Here is a 25,184-nt window from a genome sequence, read left to right on the forward strand (position 1 = left end):
ATTGAATCTTGTAAAGAATGCCGTGAGGGATCAATGATAGTATTTACTAGAAGACATGTTGTGCTTCTAACATTGTTTTAATTAGAACTAGTCAAACCCATCTTGATAACCAATGGTTACACTAGTGGTGAATACCCTTCTCAATTTTCCTTATAAGCCAATTCCAATCATGCTTTCGATAATCATTTGCTTTTAATAAAAAGCTTTTTTGGCTCAATAATCAGATATTTACCCATAATCTATTAAGAACTGCAATATATATATATATATATAGGTGCTCTAGAAAGGTGGGAAGAAGGTTCCACAGAAAATCAGATCCGACTTACCTACTAGATTATCGACACTAGATGAAATAAGAAATCACATAAAATAATATGATTAGAATTTAATAACTAACTCCAAATATTGGACAAAAATACTCAACAAGAACATTATAACACAAATTGAAGCATGAACTATGCATTCTAACAATGAGTATGTTAAATAATCCACTTTATTTTTAAAAGTAAAGGTTGTAAGCCAAATAAAACTAGAACTGCGAAAAGAAAATATTTGGAATTACAACTACAATGGGAGTTAATTCTTCATAGAAAACAAAGAATAAAGGAATTTTTTCAAGTTTGTAATAAGAAATCTTTAGAAGAACTTAATCGATTGACAACATTATAATACACAAACTAATAATAATAACAAGCTACTTTATATTGTTTATCCAATACCAATTCTAGACAAGAGCCCAAAATTTCTCTTCAAATAGAACGTCTAAAAAAAAGTACAAAATGGGAACTCCACTATAATTACCCATCCATTGAAACAAATGCATATACCTCAACACTCTCTAAAAACCCACAACTTACAAATACATATAAATGATCTACTAAGGAACAATGATTTAATGCAATCTCACATCCTATGTTTACAAGAAATATATTTGAAAGAACCCATCTTATTACAAAAACTTGAAGATATATAGATTTCAGAACATTTACAACATTTACAGTTTTAAGAGAAAAATGTAGAAGCTACAATAGAAAAGATGATTCTTCATGACATGCATATTGCAGTTCTTAATTTCTATGCTGCACCTTCTGTGACATTGACCAACACATTGCATACTGTTACAAAAACATTATGTAATATTCCCTCAAATTTAACAATATTCATTGTAGATATCTGAACATGGATATGCTTCAAAGAAATAACAAAACAAACTAACTAAAATGCCAGTATTATGTAATATACCCTTGTATTTAACAGTATTCATTGCAGAGATTTCAACATGGATATGCTTCAAAGCAATAACAAAACAAAGAAACTAAAATGCTATATTGGAAGAAGCAATATAAGGAAGGGCAAACAATTTTCGTTTCACTGCCTTATTTTGTTGAATTCAACTTTTGCTACAAATTATTATTGATTTTTGCCTTCTCAAACATAAGTCTAATTGTGAAATTGACCATGGTTATTTTTAAAAGCATGAAAAAGATTGCTAATCTTTTCACATGGAATAGAATTGAGTCTGTAATATATTGACCCATTTTGACTAAATAATAAAATGTTTATTGGCAAAACGTCCGTAGCTTTAGGAATTGGTAATCAATATTATGACATCATTCATAACTATGTGTTAATATAAAATGGAAGAAACTTTCAGTGGGTTGTCTAAGTTTGTGCTTTTTACAACTACATTGATAAAGCATAGTCACTGATTCTTTTAACATATAACATAGTGATTAGATAAGATGCCTTCACCACAATTTCTTTGTGTAAATACCCAATAGAAATTACTAGAAATTCACATTGGAAATGGGAGTTGGAGCTGTCTCATCTAGCAGAAAAGGTATAAATTCTTCTAGTAAATCTTGGTTATCATAAAATAGTATTTCCACCTATCTCATTTGGTAGTAAAAGTGCAAATTCTTCTAATAAATCTCTCATCTAGTAGAAAAGGTATAAATTCTTCTAGTAAATCTTGATGATCAGAAAATATTGTTTCCACCTATCTCGTTTGGTAGAAAAAACTTAAATTCTTCTAATAAATCTTGATGATCATAAAATAGTGTTTCCACCTGCATACAAACAAATAGAATTACATTCATTATAGAGTAGCATAGCTTAAAAGTATTACAAAAAATTAACATTTATGTTCTCATATTTGCGAAACACTAGAAAGTACCTCTTTGTATACTTCATCTATTGATGTGTTCCCAGAGTTATACATGTTTAATATATCCAAAAAGTTTGGGTATACTTGTTCATCACTTTGAAACCTTGTCTGAAAACAATAAAGCAAAACAAGAATGTCAAAACAAGAATGTTATAACAAGGACTCGTATACTAGTTCAACATTTCAAAAACACATCTAGTTAAAATAAATTGGGCTCTAAATATAAAATAGCTTTCAAATATCAAAGAACTAATACATCATCATCTGCATTATCTTGATTTTATTAACATAATTGCTCATATGCATTACCTTGATCTTTTTAACATAACTGATTGCTTGGTGAAAGTCAACCTCTTTTTTCCCAGAAGGAGATGTAAGTTCATAACCTTTAGGAAGAGAGACATTAAAACCCAAAATAAGGGAATTATGGCCTTTAAATAATTTTTTTACTGGAGCTATAACATCAACTGTATCAAGTCTGCAGAAAGAATTGTCATCAATATTAAGATTTGTAGTTAATGGAGACCAAAGAAAATAACAGGTATTCATTAATAATGCCCATCTTTATAAAAAAAGAAGTACAGACTTTCAGGCTTTGCAAGCTTTCATGGCCTCAATAAAGTCATCATATTTATCTTTATTATTCTTGAAACAACATGGGAAGGAACATAACTAGCTAGACAAATACATAAGATGCACCATATAAAAACAGAAACCACTATTTCATCAGACAGATAGAAATGTTGGGAACAAAAGTATACCATATGGAATGGTTATTCATTAAGAAGTACATATGAACAAGAGTATACCCTATGGAATGGTTATTCCAGGATATCTTTAAAAAAGTTTAAGGAAGAAAAAGGTTATAAAGATAATAGATCTCTAAATAACAACAAATAATCTATGAAAACTATTAAAAAAAACCACCACACCATATCAGTGCTTCTGAAGTTCAAGTAGCAACAAAAATGTCAGCAAATATAACAATAAATGATTTATGAAATCTAAAAAAAAAACCGTCAAGTCATCTCAGTGATTCTGAATTTCCAGTAGCAACAAAAATGTCAGCAAATATAACAATAAATGATCTATGAAAACCTATGTTGCCAGGAAACGTGGGTGCGGGAACGGGGACGAGGACGGGCACCATGATGGGGACGACATTTTTGGAAACATGGTGCGTGGGTTCGTCGGGTAATATAATAATATAAAATTTTAATAATTATATTTTATAAATTATAAATTTATAATTAATAATATATATGAAATTTGAATTTGTATATTTTTTCAACTTTAAACAAGAAAACTTTAATGATAATCATTTAAACATGCACATCATTGAACATTCAACATTGACATTGAAATTTCAAAATTTATCCCCAAAAAACTGTTCTTTTGAATCTTTTCCGTGTAACCATGAAACTATGACAGCTATGTGAGAGAGCTCAAGGCTACCACTAAAACTGAAAATTCAAAATACATACTAGGATAAATGCTAGACTCAACTATTTTGGTGAAACTTGGGACAGATTTTGTCGCACACAGGCTTTAAAATAACTATGCAGCTTAGGTTCATTTGCAAGGATACCTATCAATGAGTCAGGTTGTGGTCGTACAGACCCTTGATGCCTGATCATCCACCTGCCCCATGCATGGTGTGCTCTATGGTAAAGCAATCCCAAAAACAGTGGCAGCCTTACCCTTCCACAAAACACACTTATCAGTCTTTGTTTCCCAATAAAATGCACAATAGCCATCTAATGGCTTGAGGGATAGTTTGTCTTTGAGTGCGAAGCTCTGCCTGAATATTAATTATCTAAACATAAAACATCTTCGCAGTTTTTAGAGATTACTTGGTGTACAAGTCTGTAGAGACCATATATGATTTAGTCATATTTTCCTAGTTTTAATCTTAACATGATGTTATCAGAATGTTGTGAGAAATTGGCAGATTTTGATACTTAATTTAGCCATTGTCCAAAATAGCCCTTCGCCATTTAACAGCATCAGCTGATTACAGCTTATCGCTGGTCCCAATCCTACTTTCTATTTGACCGAAAATGTCTGAACTTGTATGTGTGCATTTACAGTTTATAATTTGATGGTTATTTGGCTCGGGAATGAATGTTTCATTCCAAATTGATTTACAAGAATTCTTAAAAAACAAGACTTGTAAAAAACTTAAAAAACCGGGTGCGGGTACCCGTGCAACACAGGTTTTGATGGTAAGGACCTGGAAGAATGTTTCATTCCAAATTGATTGACAAGAATTGATTTAGGGTTTTTTAGGCTTTGTTATAAGTTTTACCTTTGTTATAAGTTATTTTTTAAATTTCAATAAAAAAAAAATATTTGAAAATTAAATTTTTAATGTAGTTTTCTTATGAAGAACCCAAAGAACCCGAAGAATCCAAGCACCCAAAGAACCCAAGAACCCATTAAAGGAAAAGAACCCATTTTTTTTTTTGTAGAACCCGGTTCTTCATGGAAGAACCCGGTTCTTCTAGGTTCGTCTAGGAAGAACCCGTACCTGAATCCGGTACTTGGGTGCGGGAACTCGGGACGGGTTCGAGAACCCAACCCCCGGGTGTGGGTACCCATGCAACACAGATGGAAACTAAAAAAAGGACCATCACTCCATCAAAATGATTTTGAAGTTCCAGTAGCAACAAAAATGTCAGCAAATATGACTGGCAAAAATTCAATACTAAGAAACAACATGCAGACTATAAGAGGATTTTTCGAGTGAAAAAAAAACATGCAGACTACATAAAATTATTTAGGGTAAATTACCGAACATAAAAAATGCAATGGATGGTTAAGAAATGCATGGCCTCATAAGCACAGAAATCCCACTTCTTGCTCACGGGCACAGAAAACCTGCTTCTTTCATTAACAACAATGATAAAAGGGATGCAAAATCCAACATCTGATTTAACTTCGCATCCACAAGGCTGATAAAATATGCTTCAATCCAACTTAACTGCGCATCCACAGTATTCCCCGTTAAATGTGGCATGCTACATTTTTGTTACTGGAGCAATCCGCCGCTGGTAAGAAAAAAAAGGGAATCTTTCGCCATCTTACTCTCGCATGCCCTTAATTAAGATATTGTTGCATGCCCTTTATTCGTTTACATTAAAGGTTGCACAACATGACATTCACTTAACCAATTGAATAACTTTCATGAAGGGTTTTGTGAATAAAGTTATTCAGAGATCCAACTACTCGTTATTCAAAGGTCTTCTCATGAAGCGATTATAAATCCCATGTTTATTCCACATTCCAATCCAACAATCAAGTGATGAACCAATTCCATCCATGGCTTCTGGTTATAAGGAAGGCTCAACTTGTCCTGAACACATTGTGATTGCAGTTCTTGGGCTCCCTCGAGGTCTAAGAAGTTCGTGTAGGTAAAATAGAAAGATCAGCCCCTGCCTCCCTATGTGGGGTATTCTTGGCTGATGTAGTGTTAAATTTTCAGTCTGAGGCTATATTAATAGAAAGGTAAGGTGTCTAATCCCACCCGAACTGAAAAATGAAATATATGGTGCAGTAATGATGAAACTCTTCTTCCCTTCCTTCCATAGAGTGTGAGTAGGGGTAGGGTAGTTGTAGAAGTAAGAGTAAGAGTAATAAAATAAAGGTATATCCAATTTCGATCCTGATTCATATTCATGACTTAATGGTTGTGAGGCACCACTCCATGTTGTGAAGTTCAAGGTTGGTGAAAGAAGAAGGTATCCATTGTGGCTTGGTTGCATTGTACAGTAAGTCATGTAAAAGTAAAAATATCTCTCTCATATTATATACATAATAACAAAAATGAAATAAATCATATAAGTTATATGTTCTGAAGCCAGATCAACTTGCTTGTTCAATGATTGATTTCGTGCTAGTCAAGGACCATGGGAAACAAGTTTGACTCTAGTGAATTCGAAAAAGAATCTGATAGGGGGTGTTTCCTATACTAAAACATGTGGTTATCATGGGTCTAGGTGCCCATATTGGTTGTTCAAAAAGGAAATTCTATTAGCACAAGTGTATGACTAAGAGCATTTCTTTCAATTCCAGAATCATCTGATCTTATCTGGAACTTCTCCTGGTCCTCAAGATTCCCTCCCTTATTACCATGTGACTAGGGGCGGTTGTAAATAGAAAGTGTGTCTCAAAGGTGGTATAAGGTGGTAAGGTATCATGATTGCCAATTCCCATGATCCAATCCATCCTCGATAAGCTCTCTCCTTCCCTCCCCGCTGGTATAAAGTCCAATAAGATCTTGTATTGATCTTACTTGGTCATCTCATTGTAGCTAGTTCTCTCCATAGAAAGTCATTCCTTTCGTTACAGGAAAGTTTATAGTCTTTCCAAGGTAAGGTATAATGGAGTGATTCAAACTCCTTTGGATATTAAAGAATCAGACGATTAAACAATTAAAGGTTTTCCTCCTTTTCTATTATATTCTAGAAGCGCCTCCAAAGATCTAATTCTATAGGGCCTACTTGGAATACCTCACCAAATGGAGGTTGTCCATCCAAGTTAAGTTTTGTAAAGACTCTCCCCCAAGTGTTATTTTTTTTATACTGAAGGATTGGTACTCCATCCCATCATCGTAGGTTTTCGATAGTACTTGAAGGGTCTAATAATAGTCCCTCCAAAGTAAGAAAAGTGTGAAAAGATAATCTATGTGGGTCTGGGCATCAACAATATCTCTCCTAGCAATGAAAAAGTTGTCCCATTTATCAAAATTAGTCTCCCAAAAGATGTACGAACAAGAATCCGCCAAATAATATCCCTCCTATAGTATGAAGCATGTCGCGTCCAATAATATGCTTTTGATAATTAGATCTACCAATACATATCCATCTAGGAGTAAAAGATCTCTGAAATGTCAAGATCCACCCACGCTATCATACGTCAGCTACTAAACCATGGCCATCGATGCACTCTTCCACCCATCAAATAAAGCCTTCCCAACGAGGCTTTAAGATGTTCCATAATCCAAATTAATCTAGCATAGTGAAACACCAGTTAAAGATATAAGCAGGTAAAGGTAAACCCCTTATCGGCACAATACCATAGGAGCATGCATGCGACTAAAAGCGTCTGGCTACTATAAAATAAAACGTCCATTGCCCACCTGTCATATGATAAAGTAATCAAGACTAGCCAAGTTGATTTCATAATGGAATGACTCAAAGCCTTTGAAAAGCGAGTGTAGATCTCTAAACAAAGTGGTTAGCGTAGGTCAAGAATCATCTATCTGGTGATCGTAAATTCAATTCTCCCTAGGAAACTGGATTATTGAGAGTGGTGGGCTCGAGTATTGTAGCAATAATGCTACAACTCCTGGAGCTTCCTATCTCTAATTTTATCAACCCGGTAGTTCGTAACAAACTTGGAAGCGACGATGTTGTATGCACAAGTACTAGCTCTTGTCGCAACTATCACTTGGTCAGCTGGAACAAGTCCTCTAGGGCTCAAGCCAAGGCTATCTCAAAGGAAATTAATCTACTTTGCAAAAATGAACTGAAAGCCAAACAAAACATGGAAACCCTAGTAAACCCTAATCTGACTAGCTTAATCTCTATGATGCAATGGTGGGAGTGAAAATGTCTAAGAATGATGCCATTTCTTCCAGTGATATGAAATGCATGAACTCAAACTACTTCCATTAAAAGGAACATTGTTTTTGTATTTTTTCTTAACTGGTTGGAGTTATTATGATTTTGTTTCTTATTAGGGTTTGGCTGTGCAGAGGTGGTGCGAAGGGAGAGAAAGCTTGGGAAAGGTCAGGAGGGCTAGGAGAGGTTCCAGGGGATCCCTAACATCATTCCACAGGATTCCACAATGTTCAGATGCTCGGCAACCAAGTTTGCAGGCTTCTACAGGATGTCTGCAGGGGATCCTACACGAAGCTCGGGAGTTCTACAGGAATTCTGCTAACTTCTACAGGATGTGCTATGGTTGCAGTTTTGGGTGATGGAGGACTGGAGTGGTATGGGTGGATGGGTAAGGTGAAGGAGGAGTTTGTGGTGGCTCAAGGACAGAGATATGAGATGAGGAAAGAGTGGGTACAGTTGGTTGGTGAATAGAAGGGTGGAAGCAAGGAAAAGTTGAAAAGATGGAGCTATGTGAGAAGTAGAAGGGTTGGGAGGCTAATGAGCTAAACAGAGGTCGAGCAGGTGGTTGTAGGCGTGCTTGAGAAGAAGAAGAACATGATCATGTGATGCTTTGCAGTGTAAAAGAAAAAAATCCTCTATATCTTGCACAAAACCGATAATTCCATCAACCTATTCTAACTGTGTTATTAAACCAATGAACAACAATGTAAAGTGTGGAGAAAAATCGTGCATGGTGCTGGAACGAAGCAGTAGTGCTCAAGAGCAGAATGCATGGATGGATCTACAATTGAAATGACTGTGTGGCAGCTTGCATGAAAGCATAAGACTGCATTTTTTTGGTGGTTGGTACAGCCCACACCCCCAATCTCTAAATAGAGATGGCAGCGAGTGCACTATCAACCTTTTTTGGAGCTCTAATGAATTACAATCCTCCTACTCTAATCTAAGCAACTAAAAGCACTTTAACCATAAACTAATCCTATCAATCACATTAAAGAAATTAAATCAGCAGACTGTATTTTTTCCAATGCATGTCAAAGCAAAGAAATAAAGTGCTGAAAGGAAAACAAGTAACAATACAAGGAGAAGGAGGTCTATTGCTCTCAGGTTGGGCCCTAACCTGAGAGCTATAGCTCCCTTAGAAACTCAGAATTGGATCCAAAGCTGCCTGCCTTTATTAAATAATCATGAGTCTAACATCATGCCAAAACTGGCTTACAAAGAGCAAAAACCGAGCTGTAGCTCGTGCTTAGAAAGTGCAACAGTAGTTCAAAAGTTCAAAAAGCTCCTATCAAAGGCTACAGCCTTCATATTTATACATAATGAAGATCAAGCTGGCTTCCTCCATTCGTGGAGCTTGGCTGTCCAACTGAAAGTTAAACTGTTGTTCCTGTAGAATCCGTTGGCTGCCTTTAAGCTCGGTGGGGAGAGCTGTTGGAGCTCGGAGTTAAGGTGAAAATCACGAGGAAGGTCATCAAGACTGTGGACAACCTCCCTATGAACCCGCAATGCCACCTTTGCTGTCTCCTTGTCTCCATTTGCGTGGTCTTTTCTCTCTTTAATGCCAAAAAACCTGAAATCATCATGTATTAGCCACATAGATATAATGCCTGCCCTTCTTCCTACAAATAACACGAATATACTAAGAAATGAATGCATAAGTGTTAAAAGATGAAGGGTTGAGCAAGGTAAGTAGGCCAAATGAGCCCAAATTGTTACCAAAAATTGGGGCTCATCATCACCCCCCAGCTAAAACATTTGCTCATCCTTGAGCAACTTTGCTCTGGCTCCTTGTCCTTGGTCGAGAACTAGGCTCCAGAATACTCTCTTTCTTTCCTACTTTCGGTGGCTCTGCCTGTTCTGTCCTTTGTGGTGATGAGGGTGCCGCTCCTTCCCCCTTCTCTATTTCCTTGACTTTGTGCCAGGATTTTGAAACCGATTGGTCCAACTTCCCTTTCCAAGAAGTTGTTTTTGGGCTCCCCCTCTCGTAGGTGACCGATATCTTCGAGGGGGACCTCTCACCGGGTGAGGTAGGGGCATCCACTGTAGTGGTTTGGCTGTTGGGTGGAGGTTGTGGCTTGCACGTCTTTATCCTGACACTTCTTCGAGCCTCAAAGTATAGAGGGGTCTCCCTCTTTCTTTTCTCTTTTGGCTTAGTTGGCGTGCTGAAGGCGGCCAGCACAGCTGTTGCCTCCCTCTCACGAATATCAGCTTTCTTCTCCTTGGGTTTCACTTTGTCAGGGCTTCCTGTGGAAGACCCTGTTTTAGCAATTTTCGGGCTTCCTGTAGAAGACCCTTTTTCAACAGCTTTCAGGCTTCCTGTAGAAGACCCTTTCCCAATAATTTTTGGGCTTCCTGTAGAAGACCCTTTCTCTGTTTTCGGGCTTCCTGTAGAAGCCTGTTTCTGCTTTCGTGTAGACACAGGTGTCGCCACCTTGGCATGCTTTGCTGCATGGGTTTTTCTTTTTGGTTTGGTTGCGGGTGCTGATGAGGTACTTGGGCTGATGTGGACCTTCTCAACTTTGTCCGTTCTGCTCTGCAACCTTTTCTCTCTTGCTGACAAGATGGGTGTGTCACCTTTTTCTTTGTCATCCTTTTTCTCATACTTCTTCTTTTGCTCTTTCTTCTTCACTGTGGTCGGGGTCTCCTGGCCTGTTTCTCTCTTTCCCGTGGCCACTGATTCTTTTTCCTCACTGCTGGAGGAACCACTTTCCTCGGTCAACATCCTTATGTCTCCATCTCTTGTCAAATTTCTAAATGCTTCCCACGAGAGGGGAACCTTATATGAATGAAGTGCATCCTCCACAAGAAGTTTGATCAACCCATGGTGGGCTACCTGATCTGGTATGCCTTCTTTTAACTTTGTGGCACACTCAATTAAAGACTGTAGCAGGAAATAAGGGATGCTCAGTTTATTTTCTACAGGAAGATCAATCTGGTGCCTCAATTCAGTGAGAAACCTAAAGTGATACCCGTACACGATGCTAAAACGGACTTCACAGGTTATATACTTCATGATCTGCACGCTAACTTCATTCCATGGTGGAAACAAACTTGTTCTACGCACCCCATTTTTGTCCTCCGAGAATTCCTCCTCAGGTGGAAAGAATTCTTTCTTGGCCTGCTGGCTCAACTTCCTTTCTTCCTTATCCCATGGCAGCCCCATTGGAAGTTCAGTAATTTGAATGATATATTGCGGGGTGAGCTTGAGGCTTAGGCCCCTGAAATTCACAGTGGCCAATGTTTTGGATTTCGGCCTCAAAGCTTGTAAAAATTCTTCTGCCACTTCGTCGTCATAACCCTGCAGCTTGTCACAAAAGGATATCCATTGTGCTGGTGTGAAGAGCTCCACCACTTCCTGGTTTTCCCTTAACTTTGATGAATCAGTGGGTTCCCGTCTAATAAACCCACCCGGCATGATAAAAACTGTGGTTTTAACTAGAGGTGGCGAATGCGAAGGAAATTTAGCTTACTGAGACAGAGCGTAGAATTACGCTTCTGTCATGCACATAATCCATGAAATTTATCCCTGAGGACCTTAACACATTTTAATTATACTGACATCCTGTAGAACGATAGTCTATGCACAGCAGACAATACTTGCAACAACTTCCTATGACCAGACTGTAGACGACGATTCTGCCACCTTGAAAACCAATTGCATGGAGAGTTCAGGGTTACCTTTTTAATCTGCCACCTTTTTACGTGAGGAACCTGCCTTCGTGTAGAAACAGCGTTCCTGTAGGAGCATCTTTCCTGTAGGAGCAGCGTGTGATTTCTGGGAAAGACTGCAGTTGGTCTGCGCTCTCAGTGATGCTTCACAGGCGTTCTGATAGCCAAAGGCTCGGGGTTCCGAACTACAGAGGGATCCGAATGTTCACTTGAGGTTCAAATGGCGGATGATAAGTGCATGCGGGCAATATAGCCAATTAGATTTGAATCCGCGAAATCCGTGGCGTGGGGGTGAGTTGTCCCCGCCGGACCATTGGATGACGTCGTTCCATCATTTGTCTGCGACTTCACTTACTGCGGATCATCACCCAGCAGATCCACTGCCGCCATTCTCGTTAGACTCGTTTTTCCCGACGGGATTTTTCTCACGTGCGTGCTGCCCATTCTTGTTGTCACGGCCGCCACCCAAACTTCCAACTGGACCATTAACCGGTCGACGTGGCCATTCAAGTGACCATACCACCGTTCAACCCGTTCACCTCACACTTTGCAAACAATTCAAAGTAAAATTCATGCAATCTGATGGAAGGAAGGGTCGAGACACTTACTTGCATGGCTGCAACATGATTTTCCAGCTTTTGGACGATGATGAGTGGATCTATCTGCCGCTGATGATTTTACACAGGCCCGGAGGTTCATGTTTACAAGCTGCCGCCGATGGATTGGATGCTTTGGTTGCATGCGCCCGCGTTTCATTGCATATGGCCAGCGCTATGAATGGTATCCACTCTAGCGGGTTTAACTGTTACACGACTCCCGCGGGATGTTTTGTAACAGTTCTTCCTCCTTGGGTGCATGCTGCACGATGAAGGATCTGGCCTCACGATCACGCTCCCGGAGCTTCTGGATGACTGGGATGAATATGGTATGAGATCTCAGCATTTATTTACTCGAAAAATTGCTTTCTCCTTGATAACTCATCGATCTGCTTTGCTGGTGCAGGTAACTTCGTTGCATGTCGACAAGGATGGTGGAACAAGGTGACAACAGTGTGCAAGGGTGACAACAGTAGCTTGCATGCGTCCAAACCGCTCCTTAACCGTTAGATCTCCTCATAAAATGAATTCTGGCCCATCCTGAACTTCTACAGTAAGTTTCCTGTAGAAATACAGAGCTTCCTGTAGAAAGTTTGTGCTTCATGTAGAAAATCTGCATCTTCCTGTAGAAAGTCTGCATCTTCTGGTAGAAGACTCAAGCCATGATGAAATTGTGCACATACCTTGGAGGAACTGAATATTCTTGGAGGAGGTACTAGTGAGGTCTCCTGGCAGTATGAGAAGGCTCCTGGGCTCTGAGCTGAGAGGCTTCCTCTCCTCCATAGAACACCTACAATCTGCATGCAATTTCACATTATAAACTTGTTGTCTTTGTCTTTCTTGCTCATTGTTTTTTTTCTTTCTTTTTTTCTTTTTTTCTTTTTTTTTTTTTTTTAAAAGATAACAGGGGCGCCTCAATGAGGTTTTCACCCTTTCCATCTGCCCTGAGCGCCTCAGAGAGGTTTTCACTCAAGGATCTTTTCCAAATTTTTTTTTTTTTTTGAAAGACAATAGGGGCACCTCAATGAGGTTTTCACCCCTACCACCTGCCTTGGGCGCCTCAGAAAGGTTTTCACCCAAGGATCTTTATTATTTATTATTTATTTATTTATTTATTTTTATTTTTAGATTCTTCAGGGTATGCCCAAAGCAGAGGCAGAACCCTTCTCTATGACCAACACGGACTTCTCCATAGTTTTGATGAACTCTTGTCTTGAGAGAGGCTTCCTGTAGATCTTCAATCGATGCCCATTGACAAGCATGGGGATGGCTTCCTCATCAATGGTCCGAATAAGAACAGATCCATTGTCATGACATTTTTCCACTGCATATGGCCCTAGCCATCTGGTTCTCAGCTTTCCCTTGAAATCTTTGTATCTGGAGTCATACAACAAGGCCCAATCTCCCTGCTGGAATTGCTTGTCATGGAGGTGTTGGTCATGCCACACCTTTCTCTGAAGTTGAACCACTTCCGAGTGAAGGAGGGCCTGCATTCGGTGTTCATCCAGTCCATTCAGCTGCAATAACCTTTCTTGTTGTGCATGGCTGAGATCTAGGTCCAGCTGAGCTACCATCCTCAAAGTGTTGTATTCAAATTCAATGGACATCAAAGCTTTCTTCCCATAGACCAGCTCATAAGGTGTGAAGCCGGTGGTGGTCTTCCAAGTGGTGTTGTAAGCCCATGTGACCTCAACCAGGCGATCTGCCCAGTCCTTTCTGCTGCTGCTCACCACCTTAGTCAAGATCCCTTCTAATGCTCTATTGGTGACTTCCACCTACCCATTTGCTTGAGGGTGATAGGGGGTGGAAGTCTTGTGCTTGATCTTGTGATGAGCTAGTAGGTCTTCAACCAGGTTGGATGTGAACTGGCTCCCTTGATCGGTGACCAGCTCTCTTGGATAGCCAAACTTGTAGAAGATGTTTTCTCTTAAGAACTCGGCCACCTTTTCTTCTGTTGCTGCTTTGATTGCTTTGGTCTCTGCCCACTTTGTCAGGTAGTCAGTGCACACAATGATGTAAGACCTTTGCCTCGAAGGAGGGTTGATTGGGCCCACAAAGTCCATACCCCACTTCTCAAATGGCTCAAGAGTTACCTGAGGTTGGAGAGGCATCTCATCCCTTTGGCTCGATTTCCCCATTCTTTGGCATTGGTCACACTGGCTGATTTTTTCCTCTGACATCTTGATGAAGTGTGCGCCAACAGTGGCCTGCCTACAGGATTTTGAAGGTAGTTCTCTTTGCTTCAAAATGTCCTCCACAAGGCCCATCATGACAGGTGAGGAGGATATCAAAGACTTCCTCCTCCCTTACACAACGCCTTAAGATCTGATCGGGGCCAAGCTTGAACAGATTGCCCCTGATCCAAGTAAATGAGGCACTTTTTCTGATGATTCTGCTCTTCTCTCTTACAGATAGGTGCGGAGGGAACTGTGCTGAAACAAGGTAGTTTGCTATATCAGCAAACTATGGAGAGAGTACTGAAATAGAAAACAGATGTTCATCGGACATCTGGTCATCCACTGTTCCATCCTCATCTGCAGACAAATCCAATCTAGATAAAAAGTCAGCAACAACATTTTCTCTACCTGGTTTGTCGACAATGGTCAAATCAAACTGCTGCAATAAAAGTAACCATCTAATAATACGAGCATTCACATCTGGTTTATTCATTAAATATCTAATTGCAGCATGATCTGTATGTACAAATGTTTGATAGCCAGTGATATAATGTCGGAACTTGTTCAGTGCATGGACCACAGCCAAGAATTCTTTCTCGGTTACAGTGTAATTCAGCTCGGCTTTGGACAAGTTTTTGCTAACAAAGTAAATGGCATATGGAAGTTTTTTCTCAACTTATCCTAAAGCTGTACCTATGGCTTTGTTCGAGGCATCAGTGTGGATGTGGAAAGGTAGGGCCCAGTTTGGACCTCTCAGGATTGGGGCTGACACCATCTTGTCCTTCAATTCATTCAAATCCCTCTGACAATCGTCAGTACATTTAAACTCCACATCTTTTGTGTTATAGACGTTTTTGTGCCTTACAGCATGGAGCATGAAATGTCCATAATATAAGGGATCCAAAGACCCTAAAAATGTTGTTCCTACCACAGAAATTCACAGAAGTTCTCCACCTGAAACTGCTCAAAAACAAGTCAATTCAGGATCATGTCAACTGCTCCACTGACCATGTGCACTGAATGTCAATGGCTCCACTGGCTACCTGCGCTGAATGTCAACTCCAACACTGGCTACCTGTGTTGAGCGAGATTGGACAAGTGTCAGGCTCATTCCTCAAGGTGTCAATGCCCAGGAAACTTCCAAAATGACACTTGTCTCAGGGAATTCGAGTGGTGATGAGTAAGAGGTTCCAAATCTCCAAGTGGAAGCAAGAACCTCCAAGTGGACTCAAGAACTGAGAGAGGGAGAGGACACTAGTCAGATCTCAAGCTGACTCATCCTCTCTCCAAAACATCTATATATAGATCTCTCCTCCATGAGATCTAGAGGCTGTAATTTTGTTATTGCAAAGAATTGTTGTTGGTTTGAGACTGGAATCATTGGGTGCTTAATGCTTTGAAGGGAGGTAAAGATACGAATTCCATTCTGCCGGGAAGGAGGTGCTGGATTGGAGCCTTCTCGGTTGTATCTCTTCCTGAACCTTGTTATTTAAAAATAAAGCTATCTTGGTTTTCTCTTATATACTGGTGTATCTTTGACGTATTATTGCATTAGTGTATTTGATTTACTTCTAATCCTGAATCATTTATGAATATGAATATCTGCCTTTGTGTTGTGTTCTTCTCTTTTCGCAAGTAGCTGTTCTCTTGTCGCAAGTAGTTGTTCTCTTGTGATCTCGCAGGAATCAAGTAGTTGTTCTCTTGGGCGAGCGAGGAGGCAAGTAGCTGTGAACATCCAAAGAGAAGAGGATCTAGATTGAGGGACAAATGGAAGACACTGGTAAGTCTATTGATCTCCCCTCTTTAACATTTCATAAAGGAAGAAACCAGAATAGCTGTATTTGTTTGTTGCTAAGGCACTGTCACGCCTTAGGTGGATAGGATCGTCCTGCATAGGCATTTTTCCCCACAAAAAATTGGCGACTCCGCTAGGGACATTTGTTTTAGTCATTTTATTTGTGTTTCTATCATTGTTTGCTTCATAGACTCAACAGCAACAATCGAACTGCTTCTGCAAAGTAGAATGTTGCTGCCTTGATCCTTCACTGGATTTTGTCTATAATCTGAACAATGGACTCACAAATGATTTGATGATCCTTTGTGATATATCTTAGTACCCTCTCAAAGCATCCCTTTGATTATACCTTTCTTGTGTTTCTGATTTGGCCTGAAACTATTGATTTTTGAGCATTTTGTGACCCAGAACCCAGGAGAAATGAGAGTTTCTCCTTCAACGCAACTGCTGTGAAGGCAGTCTGCATTTCAACGCAGGTCCCGTGAAGACTACCTGCGCTGAATGTCAAACCCATAGTGTTGAGGTTGCGCTGAACTAGTTTGGCCTTGTGCAGCTGGGGTTCTCTGCTGTCTGTTGCCTTGTTTTGATCTCTGTTTTTGCAGCCTTTAACTAGCATAGGTACCAGTCTGATAACTCCTTTTCTTTGCTTGAATTCCGCCTCGTTTTGTACAAAAAGACTGTAAGTGTTTTTATGTGTTTGTGGCGTCATTTACAGTTTTCCTTTGCATGAGTGAAATAATCATCCTGTAGCCCTTGATTCAGATCTGATTGATTGTGATCTTAGGAGAGAGTTCATTGGCTGTTTGCAGTTGATTATACATTTGCTTTTGCTTATTGGTTTGAGTTTGTCTCTTTTAAGTGTCGAAACAAGTATTAATTTCGAAAGTCGCAAAGTGTTGTAATCTCTTCTACCCTTGTTGTTTTCGAAAAAGTGAACTTGTTTGTATTTGTCATTTAAAAGCAAATTCAAAGTTGTACAAAAAGCTTTTTTTGTAGGCATCTATACTAAGAAAGCGGAAAACAAACACCTGCATTGTGCATTTGCATTTTGATAAGTTTGCATGCTTGATTTAGGAAAGAGTGCATTAGAGTGTGCTGATTGCTCTTTGAGAAAAGATGGTTTCTTTCTTTTCCCTTAGTAGCTAGGATTTTCAAAGTTGAAAAGATTATAAAGCTTGCTTATCATCTTAGACTGCATTTAGGAATTGTACCATACATCTCGTGGTGATCCTGAAAGACAAACTTCTAAAAAGATCAACTTAAAATAAACTGAATGAACCTAACAACGCTTTGCAACATAACGCACAACATAGAGGTCTAAGTTAGAGACGTGTTCTGGCGTCGTTAAGCCTAGTGACTGTCGATCTCGTGGAAGGTGGGTGATTCCTCCTGAGGGACGATAGCGCTAGTACGGATTGTGCTCCCACGTACCGTTGCGTATATATTGGGAGGCCCCTATAGGCATATATCCTTTATCCTTAGGAAGCCATGTCGGCCGCCCTACTGATCGCAATGCAGTGAACACATCATTCACGAAGATTGACTGCCCGTACCTCAAAAAGTATTCTATGGTTTTGCGAAAAGTTTGGCAGACCCTCTGCCTAGAACTCCAGAGCAGTTTCTTTTGGCCTTTTTCAGACTCTATAACAGAAAAAGTCCATCCGAACATTTGTCACTTCCGGCTCGTTAAAACATTGAAGGAGACTAGAGTCATCTTTAGCTTTTTCTCGACTCTTTAAAAGTGAAAAAGCAAGTTGTGTCTAAAGCGTCTACTAAAATTCATTCAATTCGGAAACACACTTTCCCCTTTTGTATTTTAGTTGATCGAGTAATCCTCAATCGTGGAAGAAAGTCAATTGAAACCCCGTCGTTCGCGGAGGCTTGCGAGTCAACCGTCTTTGTCTCCGGAATCGAAAACAGTACGGACAAAGCGAACTCGTTTAACTGGTTCGAAATCTCCTATCAAAGTTAGAACAAGTGTTCCGACAACATCTGAGATTCCGGTTACTCCAAACATTTCTGGAAACCCTGCCTCTATTGAAGAAGTTCAACAGCCACAGAAGGACAGTAATAGTGATCCTAGTCTGAGAACAAATACTTGCGTTACTGAACGAGTTCCATCTGTAACCGGTCCAGAGAGTATTGTTCCTCAAACAACTGTCGTTGTCGAAACAACCCCTTCTTCGACACCAGAAATATTTTACGGACCTGACGGTCTTCCTCTTCCACCTGGTTTGATTGCGATAGAGGAAATTGTAGAGGATCTGCAAGTAAGTACTCCAACCCATTTTGGAGTAGGGATCACTCTTTTTCCTTCTACATCAGAAGTTAGTCCATCACCAGTGGAAGTTCCTGTAGAATCGTTAGGCAATCTATTGGATAGACTCAAAATGTCTGAGCAACCGTCAACATCTAGGACTGTGTCGAACGACACAGCGACAGCAGAACCACCTGCTGTCACTCCGACAATGTTTGCTGGCGCACCATCTGTCCCGACTAGCTCACAACCGCTAGAAGGAGTCCACCCAGGGACTATTTCGACAGTGTGGTCTGTTCCAGTTTGTTCCTCTGGAATAATACCCGGTAACTCTTATTTTGAGACTCGACAGATTGATCCTTATGGAGGTCAATTTGGGCCACCCAGTCCCCAAGGGCAAACAATCCCCTTGAGTTCCGGATTGCTACTGTATGGGGGGTAGTATGCCCTTTCATTACCCCCTCCGGGAGGATATCCATACGGCAGTTCTCAATAGTATTCAGGTTATACTGGAGTTACGACAAGTGGTTGGGTACCTATGCTACCCAAACAACCAAGAGTTGTGTATTCTATGCAACAGTGTGTACCTATGTCGAACATCCTGACAACACCAACTATTGTAACAGTGTCACAAGTTCAAACGATGCCTGTTGTATGTCAACCTCAGATTTCTCAGGTTGTAATGCAACAGTCCCTTGACCCTGTGACACAACCACAATCGCCAACTGGTGGGGTGACACAGGTCCAAACGGGTACAATTACCCCACATCTTGGTCCGCCGGTTAGTATAGTGCAGCAGAACGTGGCTTCACAACCGTGGCTGGTGCAATACCAACAACCACAATTCCAGCAAGTGTACCAAGGTTCTTAGCAGCAGATCTTTGCGAACAGTGGACAACCGTATATACAAAACAGTCAAAACCAACCACTTTACAGTGGTCAAGTCCACTAACCGTATCAGTCATACCAACATCAATTACATTATGCTGGTATGCAAAGGCCTACTGCTCAGGCAATTCCATCGTATCATCGGTACGCCTCACCTAACCTGAATCAACAGTTACCATTCGTGACAACTTTAGAATTACCGGATTTACACCGATTAACGAACGATCCAATTGCTTACGCCTCATGGTGGCCAGCGATTCCTCACAAACTTCCATCGGACATTCCTAAATTCAATGGAAATCCAGGCGAAGACCCGTCGAATCACGTGATGACTTTTCATCTGTGGTGTTCGTCGAACACCCTAAACGATGATTCGATAAGGCTTCACCTTTTTCAGAGGACATTGACAGGTCCAGCGGCTAAATGGTATATTGAATTACCTAGAGCCTCTTTCGACAATTTCAGTTCCCTAGCCACGACTTTCTTAACCCATTTTCAATTACCAATAAGGTATGAAACTAGAACAGAAATCTTAACCAACTTTAAGCAAACGACGACCACGCATATATCCGATCATATACATGAGTGGCGTCGTCGTCGCAGGATGGTAAAGACTTACGTTCCCGATCAGCTATTAGCTGAATGGTTTATAAAGTCGTTACTTCCTGCTATAACGGAAGATGTGGCCAAGGGGGGGGGTCGTAACAGAGGAGCAGGTTATTTCTCGTGCACAATATCTAGACTTAGTGTATACTCAGTCTGGCACGCTCTACGACAAAATACCTGACGCCCCTAGACCGAAATTTTCAATTCCTCCTCCTCCAAAATCAAATAGTGACTCTCATGTTGGCAATGGTGTGATTGGAACTGCAAACGCGAAATCGACAAAGGCTTCGTCTAAGAAAGCCTGTAAGACTTCGGATCAAAATGCAAAAGAAGAAATTCTTGCTTCGAAAGTAAATTTCGTATCAGGAGATAGAGGCAAAGAAACCAATCAACCAGGAAACAAGAAGAAGCAAAACAAAGGGAAGAGGAAGAAACAGGGTGAGTCATCCCCTGAGAAAACTTCTTCAAACCCTCCTGGGAAAGGGAAACAAAAGTATCCATGTCAGATATGCGATGAGGATCATCGGACAACCAATTGTCCGAATAGAGCTGAGATTAAAAGATTCTTTAAGAGTCCGAAAACTTCAGCTGTGTTAACTGATCCGTTTCCCAATCAAGGTCAAAATATGGTTGATAGTGGAAATGCTTCCCCGTCGCAAGTGCTAATGTTGTCAATCTCCAGGCAATAGAATGATGCTTTGATTTCAACAAGGAACAAAGATTACGGGAATCTGCAGCTGTCGAACGACAAAGGTAAAGATCAACCAAGTAGTTCGACGACAACTTCGACAGAAGTTGTACAACCCATCATTCCTGAATTAACAATAAAACCACCAAAGGGAGTAGTACACAAGTTGACATTTAATCCTCGCGCCAAGGCGACGTAGCATTATAACATAGTGGAAGATTTGGCACAATCGCCATCCGCTATGTCGACTCTTGAGGTACTACGAAATTGCCCATCCCAAATGCAGGCTTTGTTATCGGCTATTGGTGGAGTTGATCCTAAGGATTCCAATCTTGTATCCTTTGACCACAAAGGATATGATCCTCAGTTACCAGCTCAACTAGCTTTCCTTATTCAAGTGAAAGCCCTCAACAAAACTGTTCACCGAACAATTATTGATGAGGGGGCATCTACATGTATCATATCGATGAGTTTATGGAAAACTCTCGGATCTCCAACCTTGTCGCGATCTTCGACGAAAATAAAAGCATTCGACGGAAGGACGTACACCCCGTACAGTATCCTAAATAACTTGAAGGTTGAACTAGGAGGAAAAACAGTGGAAATTGATGTTGAAGTCATCGATGGGAATCTTGACTATAACATCCTACTGGGAAGACCATGGATATATGCCATGGCAGCTGTAGTGTCGACTTATTTTAGGAAGATCGCCTTCCCTTTTCAAGGAGGGATTACAGTCATCGACCAACAGAACTTCCTCCCTAATGGTTCACAAGTTAGAGGAAGCATTCCCATGATCCATGGAAGCACCCATTCGCTTCAAGATATCGGAGTAGGCCTACTGAAAGACCCCACATTGATGGGAACTTTCGCGCTTCCACCTCCTATCTACATAGGAAATAAAGCGTTGGTAGCAACCTGCAACATGATATCTTCCACAAAGGTCGCAGAAGAAGATATCGACATGGATCATGCGATGGTTTTGCCCCCAAGCCCAATAGAAATATTGTAGCAATCAATGTTTCGGGCATGGGAGGCGAACCCAAATCAACGCTCGTCAAGCGTCTGGGTAGATAGGTCTAGAGAATATGCTACCCCATTAGATCCATGGTCGAAAGTACATGGGACTGACGAAGGAATATTACAATCAATGTTGATTGAGGGGGCACCATGGAATGATCACCACCATCGTTCCCTTCTTCCAGAATACGAAGAAGATACTCAACATGACCTCTATCACCCTTTAGTCTTTGAATTCCTATCAAATACTGTAAATACGGTGGATTCTGAACGAAACTTATCCGATATTGAAGACACTATACCCATAAATATCTCGACTAAACCAAATGTTGTAGAGAATATTTATGTCGGCAAAGGATGTTCCCCTTCAGAACTGGAAATATATAACGCTCTTTTTCGCGAGTTCAGAGATGTCTTTGCTTGGTCATACGATGAAATGCCAGGCATTGACTCGAGTATTGTTGAACATGAAATCAAGATGTATCCTGATGTCAAACCAGTAAGACAACGGCTTCGGCAGGTGCACCCCAAGAAAGTCGTTGCCATTAAGGCGAAAGTTGAAAAGCTTCTCAATGCTGGTTTCATCTACCCGGTTCCTCTAACTGATTGGGTATCGAATATTCTCCCTGTTATGAAGAAACAAGGGACGATTAGAGTGTGTGTCGACTATAGGGATGTAAACCAAGCTTGTCCAAAGGACAACTACCCTACACCCTTCATCGACCAGATAATTGATGAATGCACCGGATGTGAAATATTTTCATTTATGGATGGATTTTCCGGGTACAATCAAATAAATATCCGCCCACAGGACCAGTCAAAGACTGCATTTATTTGTCCCTGGGGCACATTCGCTTATCGAAAATTACTCTTTGGTGTAAAGAACGCAGGGGCGATGTTTCAGAGGGAAATGAATTATGCCTTCCATGAAATCAAGAACATCGTTCAACCATATCTCGACGACCTTCCGGCTCATTCGCGAAAGCGGACTGATCGTCTGCAGCATTTAAGAGCGATATTTCTACATTGCCGACACTACAAGATAAGACTCAATTCGCACAAATGTGTGTTTCGCGTCGGTTCTGGTCGTTTACTTGGCTTTGTAGTCTCTAAGGATGGGATTCGTCTCGACCCTTGGAAGGTTCAGGCAATCATTAATTTGCCTCCACCTTCCAATTTGCTTCAGATTCAGAAACTCCAAGGGAAAGGAAACTTTCTGAGGAGGTTCGTTCCTAATTACGCAGAACTTGCTAAAGGTTATACTCGTCTCTTGAAAAAGGATGTACCTTTTTTTTGGGATCAGTGGCGTAAGCTTCCTTTGATGCTCTGAAAGATTCTCTAGTAAAAGCCTCATTAATGTATGCCCCAGACTATCAAAGAGATTTTAACCTCTATCTGGCTGCAGCGGATACAACCATTGCGATGGTTTTAGTTCAAGAAATCGATGGAATTGAACACCCTATATATTATTTAAGTAAAAAATTAAATGATACAGAAAGTAAATATTCTTATGTTGAAAAACTAGCACTTGCGGCTGTTCAAGCGATTCAAAGGTTTCGACATTATGTCCTCTTTCGGAAAACTACCATTTTATCAGATTGCAAACCCATGACTTATATACTGTCGCGACAGTTGCTGGGGGGAAAATATTCAAAATGGATAGCGATCCTTCAAGAGTTTGATCTGGAATTTATAAAATCCAAATCAAAGAAAGCTCTAGTTTTCGCAGAATTATTGTGCGATCCCCCATCGTCGTCCAACGATGAAACATCCGAAGAATCAATCGTGGACGAGAGCTTGTTTCTGATATCTGCAAGCAATGAGTGGTATGGAGATATAATAATTTATCTCCAAACACAAAAGTTCAGGCCTAACACCTCTCACTCTGAACATAAATGTATACGATACCAAGCTAAAGACTACATGATCGTCGGTGATACGCTTTACCGTCGTGGTATCGATACGGTTCTGAGGAGGTGCCTTACCAATGAGGAGGCCGAAAAAGCCCTGAATGAGTGTCATTCAGGTGCGTGTGGGGGCCATCAATCTGGATATGCAACAACACAAAAAATCTTACGAGCAGGATACTTTTGGCCAACCATGTTCAAAGATTGCATAATCGCAGTCAGAAGTTGCCATGCTTGTCAAATTTTTGATAGCAAAACCAGAAGACCACGCGCACCTTTACAGCCAATAGTTGTTGTTGGGCCTTTCGCCAAATGGGGCATCGATTTCATGCAATGTAACCCCACCTCGACTGGGGGGCATGGGTATATTATAGTCGCCGTTGACTATTTTACCTAATGGGCCAAGGCGATGCCTACATTGGATAACACTGGTGAAACAACTGCCCTTTTCTTTTTCAATCATGTAGTTGCCAGGTTCGGCGTACCACAGGCTATAGTTACAGATCATGGATCGCATTTTCGCAATCACATGATGGTTGAATTAGCTGCCAAGTGAGGGCTATCTCACGACAACTCTACCCCGTATTATCCGCAAGCCAACAGACAAGTTGAAGCGATCAACAAGGTCCTGAAGCGTATGCTGCAAAGGATGATCGGGGTTCAAAAAGAAGGTGGCACCTAATCTTGTACTCAGCCTTGTGGGCTTACCGAACCTCAGTAAGAAATGCGACCGGGTTCACGCCTTTCCAACTGGTGTATGGCCTGGAGGCAGTCTTACCAGTCTAGTGTGAAATTTCGTCTCTTAAACTCGCAATTGATCTTCTCCCCGGAACTTCAGAAGAAGAGGCACGTTTCTTGGAATTAATCCAGTTGGATGAAACCTGTCGTGACGCCGCTTTGTCTAACGAACCACATAAGAAACGAGTCAAGGCACAGTTCGACAAAAATGTCAAACCCCGTGTCTTCTCCGAAGGTGACTTGGTCTTGCTTTATGACCAAGAATCCGACAAATTGGGAGCAGGTAAATTTAATTCCTTATGGATGGGCCCCTATATTGTTAAACGAGTGTTAGCAAAAGAAGCCTATGAGTTAATGGATTATGACGTAATTCCACTGGCGCAACCCCGCAACGGGTTGTACCTCAAGCGTTACTATGCTTAAATTGTAACCTGTGTGCTTTTGTTGTATTTTGTTTTCGCTAAAGTGTTTGTTTTGGTCAAATGATCCACCTTTTTACATTTATTGCAGATGTCAAACCTTTCTGAAACATGTGTGGGATATGCTGACGGAGCGAGTTGTAGTTCGCGGAACCTGTCCTCCGCGGCCTGGGCCATTTTTGATCCAAGCGGCGAGCTAGTGAGTTTCAGAGGTGTGTGTATTGGGCAATCAATGAATAATATCGCTGAGTATAGCGCATTGATAGAACTCCTCTCCGATGCCATCACCCATGTTATACACCGACTAATCGTCAGGCTAGACTCACAACTCATGATACTACAACTCAATGGTATATATTATGTCTGCAATCCAGCTATTTATCGTATGTTTCTAAGGGTTAAGATTTTGGAAAGACAGTTTGATTTAATTCAATACCAACACATTTCCAGGAACTTAAACACATTAACCGACTCATTAGCAAACTATGTGTTAGATAGACATTTGCGACACTTATAAAAAGAAATGAATCATCAATGTTGTACAAATGGATCATATAACTCAACCAGAATAAACCTCGAAAATAAAAATATATATATATATAAGCTATTTATCATTTACACATAATATTC

The sequence above is a fragment of the Pinus tabuliformis genome, chromosome 2_2, assembly GCF_031772625.1.
Source record: "Pinus tabuliformis cultivar Carrire ecotype Pingquan chromosome 2_2, CPIR1, whole genome shotgun sequence".
In the NCBI taxonomy this organism is placed as follows: domain Eukaryota; kingdom Viridiplantae; phylum Streptophyta; class Pinopsida; order Pinales; family Pinaceae; genus Pinus; species Pinus tabuliformis.